Source organism: Aethalodelphis obliquidens, unplaced genomic scaffold (genome assembly GCF_003676395.1).
Source record: "Aethalodelphis obliquidens isolate GAN/ISIS:26980383/991018 unplaced genomic scaffold, ASM367639v1 scaffold275, whole genome shotgun sequence".
Lineage (NCBI taxonomy): Eukaryota > Metazoa > Chordata > Mammalia > Artiodactyla > Delphinidae > Aethalodelphis > Aethalodelphis obliquidens.
In genome coordinates this window covers 24,584-33,438 of record NW_020838189.1, presented here as the reverse complement: position 1 = coordinate 33,438, position 8,855 = coordinate 24,584, and the positions used below count along the sequence as shown (strand labels likewise).

At 49.2% G+C, this 8,855-nt stretch overlaps 1 long non-coding RNA gene across 1 annotated transcript; it reads right to left on the bottom strand.

Moving 5' to 3' along the window:
• Nucleotides 1–6: 6 nt before the first annotated feature.
• On the bottom strand, nt 7–8,759 carry LOC113616628 (uncharacterized). Its single transcript, XR_003431360.1, has 3 exons — nt 8,603–8,759; nt 4,741–4,804; nt 7–1,544 (listed from the first exon to the last, which is right to left on the bottom strand). It is a non-coding gene; the product is annotated as an uncharacterized LOC113616628 (long non-coding RNA).
• Between the last annotated feature and the right edge of the window lie 96 nt (nt 8,760–8,855).

Here is an 8,855-nt window from a genome sequence, read left to right as displayed (position 1 = left end):
GCAGGTGTGGCATCCTAGTGTCCATCCAGAGACTGGGGATGTCTGAGGGTAGGAGGAGAGAACTGGGAAGCAGAAAGACAAAGAGGCTGCCCTCAGTGGATGGAAGGGACCTCTGTTTTGGACACCTCATTTCTCTCAGAAGGTGGCACGTCTGCATTTCCACCTTCTGACCTACCACAGAGGAGCCAAAAGCTGCAGGAAGGGCAGGAAGTGCTGTAGCTTCCTCGTGCTGTGGTATGGGGACTGTGGGATGCCCCTGCCTCACTGATTCCTAAGGAAATCCAGGATGGCTCAACATACCATCAAACCAGGACGTGGGGCAGGACTCTTCCTCTGATAGGACCCAGCACTTAGCACAATGTGTCCTGCTAGCAGGATGCAGAAAAGCCAGGATGCGAAGAAGCATGACTGTGTCCCTGCTCTGAAGGGTGATTCTGTGCCTAACAGATGGGAGCTCAGGCCCTGCTGTGGCCCCCCAAGGTGAGGAGGCACAAGGCCCAGGCCTGCTGAGCCACACCCTCCAGGGTTTTCCTAAAGCATCCCCAAAGATCATAGGGGGTCCTGTGGCAGGCACATCCTCCATGCCTGCTGAGAGCTGGGCAGAGAGCCACAGAGCAAGGAGAGGAGAGGGAGGCCCGGAATGAAGGGAATTGACTCAGAAGGGTCACAGCAGCATCACGTGGGAAGCTGAGGTTAATGTGCACACATCCTGGCTTAGGTGGAGCGGGTCCTTCCCATGTATCCCACCTGCCACGTGCCGGCATTGGCTTATGCTGCTGACCAAGTTTTGCAACAAAGGGCTAGGGGCACAGAGATGAGCTGGAACCAAGACCTTCAGGATTCTCAGTTCTCAGCAAAATCAAGAGCTGAGAGAAGACAGAGTCAGAGCCTATGATTCATGCAGGATGTTGCAGAAGGATGAAGCCTTGCTCATCCCATCCTATAACCCTAGCACAAGCCCCACCTTCCAGCTCCCCCTCGGCTCAAGAAGTAAAATCAGAATGAAAACTCTCATGGCAGGGCACAAAATCAGGTATTCACTGCTCCAGAATTGCTGGTAGATGCTAGAGATATAGCAATGCTTGCTTGGGAACTTTGGAGTTCGCCTCTGCCCTCTGAGATACCATACTGTCGTGGCAAATGGCTCTGACCTTCTGGAGCCCTTCTCCTGGGCTCTGCAGAGAGCATTTCAGAATTCTACAGAGAGCATTTCAGAATTCTACAGAGAGCATTTCAGGCAACCGAGTGCCTGCAGTGCGGGAGAATGGCTTCTCCACAAAATCACTTCTCTTGTTAAACACCAAGTCCCAGCAAATAGGGACCGTGGCTGCTTTGTTACTGTACCTCCTCACTGCAGCCCACGCAGGGAGGGCAACAACCACAGGATGCGCACAGGAGTAAACCCCAAGGCGCTGCTGCTTCCTGCACCTGTGAGAGGGGCTGAGCCTCTGCTCCTCACCATTCATCCAAAGCCTGCTGCCCCACCTGCTCCACGGCACAGGCCTGGGCTGTCACAGAATGAAGGACAAGAGTGGTTCCTGTGTCTACGGCAGGGACAGGAAATAAGGGAGGACAGCCGTGAGGGTGTGTGGGGATGTGAGGAATGAGCACAGGCAGGCCTGTAAGGTGCTGGGGGACGCAGAGGACCAGATGCCTAACGGGGCTTGTGGAGGACTGTTCATTCCCATGCGCACAGACAGTGAGGCCAGGACCCTGAATACTTGATCTGGATGAGAGCGTGGGGAGGAAAGAGGGGGCCTGAAGGAGATCTCTGTTTCCAGAAGGAGGGGTGCATGCTGCCAACTGCCCCCTTTCCCGCCTTGTCCCCCTCCTCCACTGTAACTTCTCTGGGTCCACAGCCGGGCAAAGAGCATATCGGGGGCTTTCCAGAGTGTAGCATTCCCAAGGTCAAGCCCCACACAGAGGCCTCAGGGGCAGGGCCCTGGGCAGGCAGCCGGACACATGGGAATCCAGAGAGTGGGAAGGGAAAGGAAGCCAATCTCTTGCAGTAAATAGTGCTGGCAGCTGGGGCGCATCAGGGGAGAGGGTCAGGGGAAAGTGAGAGGCCAGAGCAGAGTCTCACACACAGTCAAAGACACATGCGTACAGACACCTAGCCACACAGACACATACACAGGAGGACATAAAGTCAACAATGCCACTCAGAAGCTAACTCAGAGTACCCAGAGACATGTTCAGGAAACACACCTACATAGACTCATGAAAACCCTGAGTCAGACATGCCCCAGCAGACTCTGGCACCACACACATGCAGACAGACACAGCCCATCTTGCAGGCCCAAAACACAAATGCATTCCCAATCCATCCTTCCCAGCCTTTCTCCCCGATACAACCAATAGGCTACCTCAGGCCAGGTCTGTTTATCCACCTCGAAACTCTGGTTTGTAATTTCTGTCCCATTGCCTGTCCTTTAATAAGGACAGTCTTGGATCCACGCACACACCCCTGGTCTCAACAACTTGGCTGTGTGCTTTTAAAGGAACGCCACGGTCAGCAAGTCAGTCCCCTGCCCTCTTCAGCAGCCCCGTCCTTCACCTACACTCCCATCCCTACCCCCGGGAGCGTCCCCAGTTTACCGCAGGCTCCTGACCCTCAGTCTCTCCGATGCAGCAGAAACAGAACCTAAAGGAAGAGTAAACCAGACAGACCTACTCTGTCAAAATCCCCCTCAGGAAACTGTGAAGAACCAGCTCCTGACTCGTCAGGAAGGAGCCCTTGATACAGGGCATGACCACATGTGTCGCTCTACCCCAAACTTCAACTGCAGTCCATGCCTTTCAACCCTAACCCTAACCTCAACTCCAGCCCCATTCACAAACAACTCTAAAACCAGTCCTTCAAGTGAGACCCTCAGAATAACTGTACCTCGTAAAGGTAATGCTGCTGGGTATTACCCAAAAGATGTTTACATGGCCAGGTAAGTTCAGGATAGAAAACTGCGATGTTCCCTCTCCCCAGGAGCTAGATGCCTACTTCCCTCTAGTCGATCGCAGCTTCAGGGATCATAGGGCCATTTATAACTCTCAAGTGCAGAAGGCCAGAAAATGTCCAAAACCTCTCATCTAAACCAGATCAATATCACACAAAACGCATAAGGTTAAGTCCCTCTCCAGACCATCTCAGAAGCTTAAAACTGACCCCCAACACAACATTTATCTCCTTGACCCATTTTGATCTCAATTTTAAACTCAAACAGTACCCTACTCCAACCCTAACACAATCCTAATCTAAGATGCATGAGCTCTTTTTTTTTTAAACATCGAGTTAGCTTTACTGAACAGTTCATGAATTGGGCAGCATCCCGTTTAGCAAGTAGAGGGGAGCTCTAAAAGGCTACAGAAAAAGAGAGGTTTTTAAGAGTATGACAAGGAAGTCAAAAACAAAAACAGATTATTTCAGGGTTAGGTAATCTATCTATAGGGGATGAAGGAGATCTATGTGCCAGGTTACCTCATCTTCCTTTGGGGGATGGAAAGGATTACCTCACTGGTGCGGACCAGAAATTTCCACACCGATCAGTTTGGATTACATTCTTGGAGAAGGCTGTAACTTCAATAAGGTCAGGTATTAAGTCTTCCTTTTAGCATAAGTGACTCCATTTTGGGCCTGTCATTTCTTTTTTAACAGGGAAATGGTGCCAGATCAACTCAGATAGGACACCCCTACTCCACCCACACTTCAGACTGCTGGAGAAGAAAGCAGACTTTTATAGACCCTTTCAATTCTCACCATGTAGATAAGCAGATTCTCCAGCTACTATAGGTGAGATCTACAAGATGCACTAGCTCTTATCAACAGGAACCATAAACGCAATTCCAAATCCTACTTTAACATCACCGTGATTCCAGCCCTATGCTTACCGCTACCTACCTCCAATCCGTAACCACTATGTCAGTGCTGTTCCAAGCATAGTCCTAACTCTAACCCTGTCCCTAGGTAGCCACACTATGAGTAAAGTCTGCAACTATGCTGGGCACACAAATATCACACACTTCTGAAGGTAATGGGTCATCTGCAGTCCAGGAAGCAGTAGCTTCCTCAGTAACAGCTGCACAGTCATCAGGGCAGCTGGTCCCTGGTGGGCTCAGTGCTCAGCTGGGAACCCAGGAGCACCAAGGCACCCAGGCCCTTTGACCCTTGTTACATATACAAGCGTACAGGGGCCCAGCTCACCCCAAGCCCTGTTCTAGCCCAGCTTCTGAGCTGAAATTCCTGCCATACCCCTCCCCGGCTCCTGCCTGCCAAGCTGGGAGCATCTGTTGCCCTGAAAGCCCCACCAGGCAGGCACAAATGGGCCTGGGGCCTGGAGCTGAAGGGAATGTGGCCTCTTCCCAATGTGGACAATTCCAGACTCCTGCAACACCCGCACCTAGGATCTCCACCCCGGAGCCAGGCCCAGGTGCCCGTCCTAAAGAGGTAGTGGGTCTGCCGACACTGGGGGTGAGTAGGGGTGGATTAGCACACCTCCTCTCCCAGGCTCCAGGGTCTCAATCTGGCGTTAGGGTGTGTTCACTCTGCGCTCATCAGCAGAGGTAAAGCTGAAGTGAGCCACGTGCACCTCCCTCACCTCTCACCCTCGGCACCAGGACCTCCGGTGTAGCAGTCCTCTGTACCTCGGCCACCGCAGAGATTGTCAAACACTACCTAGGCTCTCTCGAGAGTTCACACCAAGTCAAAGCCTTCACCCAACAGACTGGAACACTTAGGTGGATACTCACAGGTCAGATGTGTAGCCATCCGAGTCTCTGCGTCCCCTTCCTTACCGTCTACATCCAGGCTGGCCTGAGGACAAGAGAGGGGCTTGGTTCAGGGCTGCAAGCTCCAAGATACGCACATGAGGTGCTTGATAAATTAACAAAATCAGCTTTAACTTCTAGAAAAACAAGTGATAAGGACTGTCAAGATCTGTGCAGGGTGTGAGATTTTACTCTATTTGTAACGTAACTAGCTATCCTGTTACTGTTCCATGAATGCTGGCAGAAGACACAAGACTCCTGGATCAGATATAAAGGATTTTATTACTCATAGCACAGCCATAGCAAGAGCTTTAGCATGGTTTTTTGCGTCAGTTTCCCATGTCTACCAAGTGCCATGGGGGTGGCACAGGATCTATGATAGATGCCTGCACATACAGTGGGCTGTGTTACAAGAGAGGAACATCTGTAAGGCAGTAAGGCATATGTGTGCAGCACTGAGGTTCCGTGATTCACAGCCTATTTTATAGTAAGAAACAAGCCTGATCTTTTTCCAGGGGGAAATGTTGCCTTATCTGTCAAGGTTGATTGTTGCAAATACAATCCTGAGAAATGGCATGGAAAACAATCAGGGCCTTGTATTCTTGGCATACCCAGTAAGAAAAACATTCAGGAATACTAAAGGTCCATGAGGGTTTGCCTCTCTCAACAGTGATTAGCAATGCGTAAGAACAAATGGTTCATGAAAAAAACAAAAACAAAAAAAACAGCTTTCCCTATGCTGGAAGAAGTCCCAGGAGAGACACTCTGGTTAAAAAAGAAGTCAATTAACAAAGACCCTACAAATTATGCTTATTCATTACTTCTTTAGCTGATAGGTTGAACTGGGGATTTCTTTGTCCTTATCAAGGAAGAAAAGAGAGAAGACATTATCATAGGCACAACTTGAACGCTGAAAAATTTGTGGTAACCTGAGAAGGGTTTGGAAAAAACTTCAAAGGTCAGGGGCAGGTGGTGGTAAATAGCAGTGAAACAAGAAAGTAGAATAGGCCCATGTGGCTGAATGAAATGGAAGAAATGAGAGCAGATAACAACCTAAACCTTTCCTTGTTTGCAGAGACAGTCTCCAAGGTGGCTTCCCCTCATGATTCCCACCTCCTGGTATTCATGCTTTGTGTAATCCCATCCTCGAGAGTGTGGGTGGACATGTGATTTGATTCTAATCAACAGCACACAGCAAAGGTGATGGGATGTCATACATATGATTATATTACGTTACATAATATAAGACTGTCTTCTAGCATACTCTAGAGACTACTTTCTGGCTTGATGAAGTGGCCACGTTGTGAAACCCCATGTGGAAAAGAACTGCAGGTGGCCTCTAGGAACTGTGGTGGCATTTAGATGTTAACAGTGGCCTCCAGCTGACAGCCAGCAAGAAGCTAGGGCTCTCAGTCCCACAACTGCAAAGAAATGAATTCTGCCAACAACCAGAGTGATCTCGGAAGACTCTTCCCCAGTCAAGCCTCCAGATGAGAACACAGCCCAGCTAACACCTTAACTGCAGACTTGTAAGACCATAAGCAGAGGACCAAGCTGGACAACTGACCCACAGAGACTATGAGATAATAAACTGTGGGTTGTTTTAAACCACATTTGTGGTAATTTGTTACACAGTAATAGAAAACTAATACACTGCTGTAACCGTGAGAGTAAGAGAAGCATCTGTAAGGCAGTAAGGCATACATGGGCAGCATGGAATTTGCGTGTATGCAAGGCACACCCTAATTCCACAGTATGAGCTAGGGAAGAAATAGGGAAGGAGAAGGCATCTAGGGAACTCCTCTCCCTCAGCTCATTCTATAAAGACATGTAGCTATGGAGAGCCTGCAGCCCTCCTAATAGGCTGTAACCATCTCATCCTGCATATTAAATGTAAATTATCCTTTTGTGCCTTCATTTGATTCTTGATGTGGGACTGGCAGACATTTGTAAAAGGCTCAAAAATGTAACTAACTGTGATCTTTAGAACATGTGGAGGGGTAAACCCCAGGCAGTAATAAAGCAAAAGAAACCTTTGAAAAGGGAAGTAGGGATTTCTCTGATCACAGGAGAAAGCTACTAAATTTTGGAATTTAGTCAGTTTCCATAACACATCACATTTCTTTTGGATATTTACCCCAGAGTAGAATTGCTAGGTTATATGGAAGTTCTTTTTAACATTTTGAGGAACCATGAAACATTTTCTACAGCAGCTGCACCCTTTACATTTCCACCAGCAATGCAGCAGAATTCTAATTTTTCCACATCCTCGCAAACATGTTATTTTCCTTTTTTTTTTCTTTTTGAGAATAGCCTGCTGTGGATGCAAAGTAATATCTCACTGCGGTTTTCATTTGCATTTCCCTAATGACTAATGATGCTGAGCACCTTTGCATGTGCTGGTTGGCCATTTGTATATCTTGTTTGAAGAAATGTCTATTCATGTCCTTTTCCCATTTTTGAATTGGGCTGGATTTTTTGCTGTTGTTGAGTTGCAGGAGTTCTTTTTTTAACTGGATTATTAATCCCTTATCAGCTATATGATTTGCAAATATTTCCTCCCATTCCATGGGTTGTCTTCTCACTATCAAATGATAGTGCCCTTTGAAACGCAAAAGATTTAAATTTTGATGAAGTCCAATTTATCTATTTTTTTCTTTTGTTGTGCTTTTAATGTCATACTTAAGAAACCATTCCCAAATCCAAGGTCACGGAGATTTTCACCTGCTTTCTTCTAAGAGTTTTATAGTTCTAGCTCTTAAATTTAGGCAAACATATACTCTTGCTTCTGTCTCTAATATTTCTTCCCAAATAAAATCTGAAAAACAGATTTCATGATTCCAACCTTTATGACCTTTATCAAGTTGCTTAATCTAAGTCTCAGTTTAATTATCCCTCAAGGGATAATTTCACAACGTTATTTTAAGAGTTATACGATTAAACATAGCTAGTATAGTGCCTCGCACACTGGTGCTCAATAATCCTACGTATCCTTTCTTTTTTCCTTCAAAGTACTTTCTTTACAGGACCTGCCAGAGTCAGTTATTCTACCTGATTTTACTGTTTTCTTCCTGAGAGTCAAGCCCAGAGCCTCAAATCTCCTTTCTTTGCTTCAGAGGTCTCTCTGGTCCTCTCCTCTCTTACACCTTGTTCTCCTACTTAAGTTCCTGCCTCCACTAAAATCCAGCTTGAAGCCAACTGGGCTACCACGGAGAATACACATTCTAACGGGGTTCGGGGAGGAATGGACAAAGGCGCAGTCCCACAGGGCCCCTGCCTCTCGACCACGTTGGAGGGATCACAACTTAAGGCACACTGAACCCTCAAGGAGGTCAAGGCCAAAGACCTTTGGGCATAAGGGAAGTTACTCCTGAACCTCTCCTTCCAGTTAGAGATTCCTTCCAGGCAGTTCTGAGGAACAGTCTCAGGTCCTCCTGTATATATACAGCGGTCCTCTGTGGGGTCCATCCCCACAGTGCAGGCTCCCGAGGCTCCCCATGTTCCCAAATGCTCTTCCACTGAGACAACACCAGAGACCACCCTTGCCGTCCCGTATGTACACAGCTGGTCTCTCTGGGGCTGGTGTCCTGCACACAGGGACTCCTCGTGGCAGCAAATGCAGAGAGAGCCCTGAGAGTCTCCATTTGCACGTGGGTCTTCCATGGGTGCGGCTCCGCACACCGCTTCCGGGACGCTCCCAAGGGGTAGAGGCAGGGACACTCGTGGCTCATATGCACAGGGACCCCCTCGGGGGCGGCTCCCATACAACACCTCAGAGTCCGCTGCCCGCAGACCCGCCCCTCACGGTGCCTGCCAGGTCCCCGCCGACCCCGCCCCCGCTTACCGGGACGGCCACGATGCTGGACGCTGGTCCGGCGCTGGCTGACCCTGGCCTACCCGGGTTACCCGAATTACCCGAGCGCTGGGAGCACGCGGCGCGGGTGGAGCAGCACGGTGAGATGGCGTCAGCCCGCGCGTCTAGAACACACCCACCCTCCGCGCCCCACGCGGGTACGGCGCGGCCTGGAGACGTGCGCTCCGCCCCGCCCCGCCCCGCCCTCCTGCTCCTCCACGCTCCTCTCGCGCGCTTCAGTCGG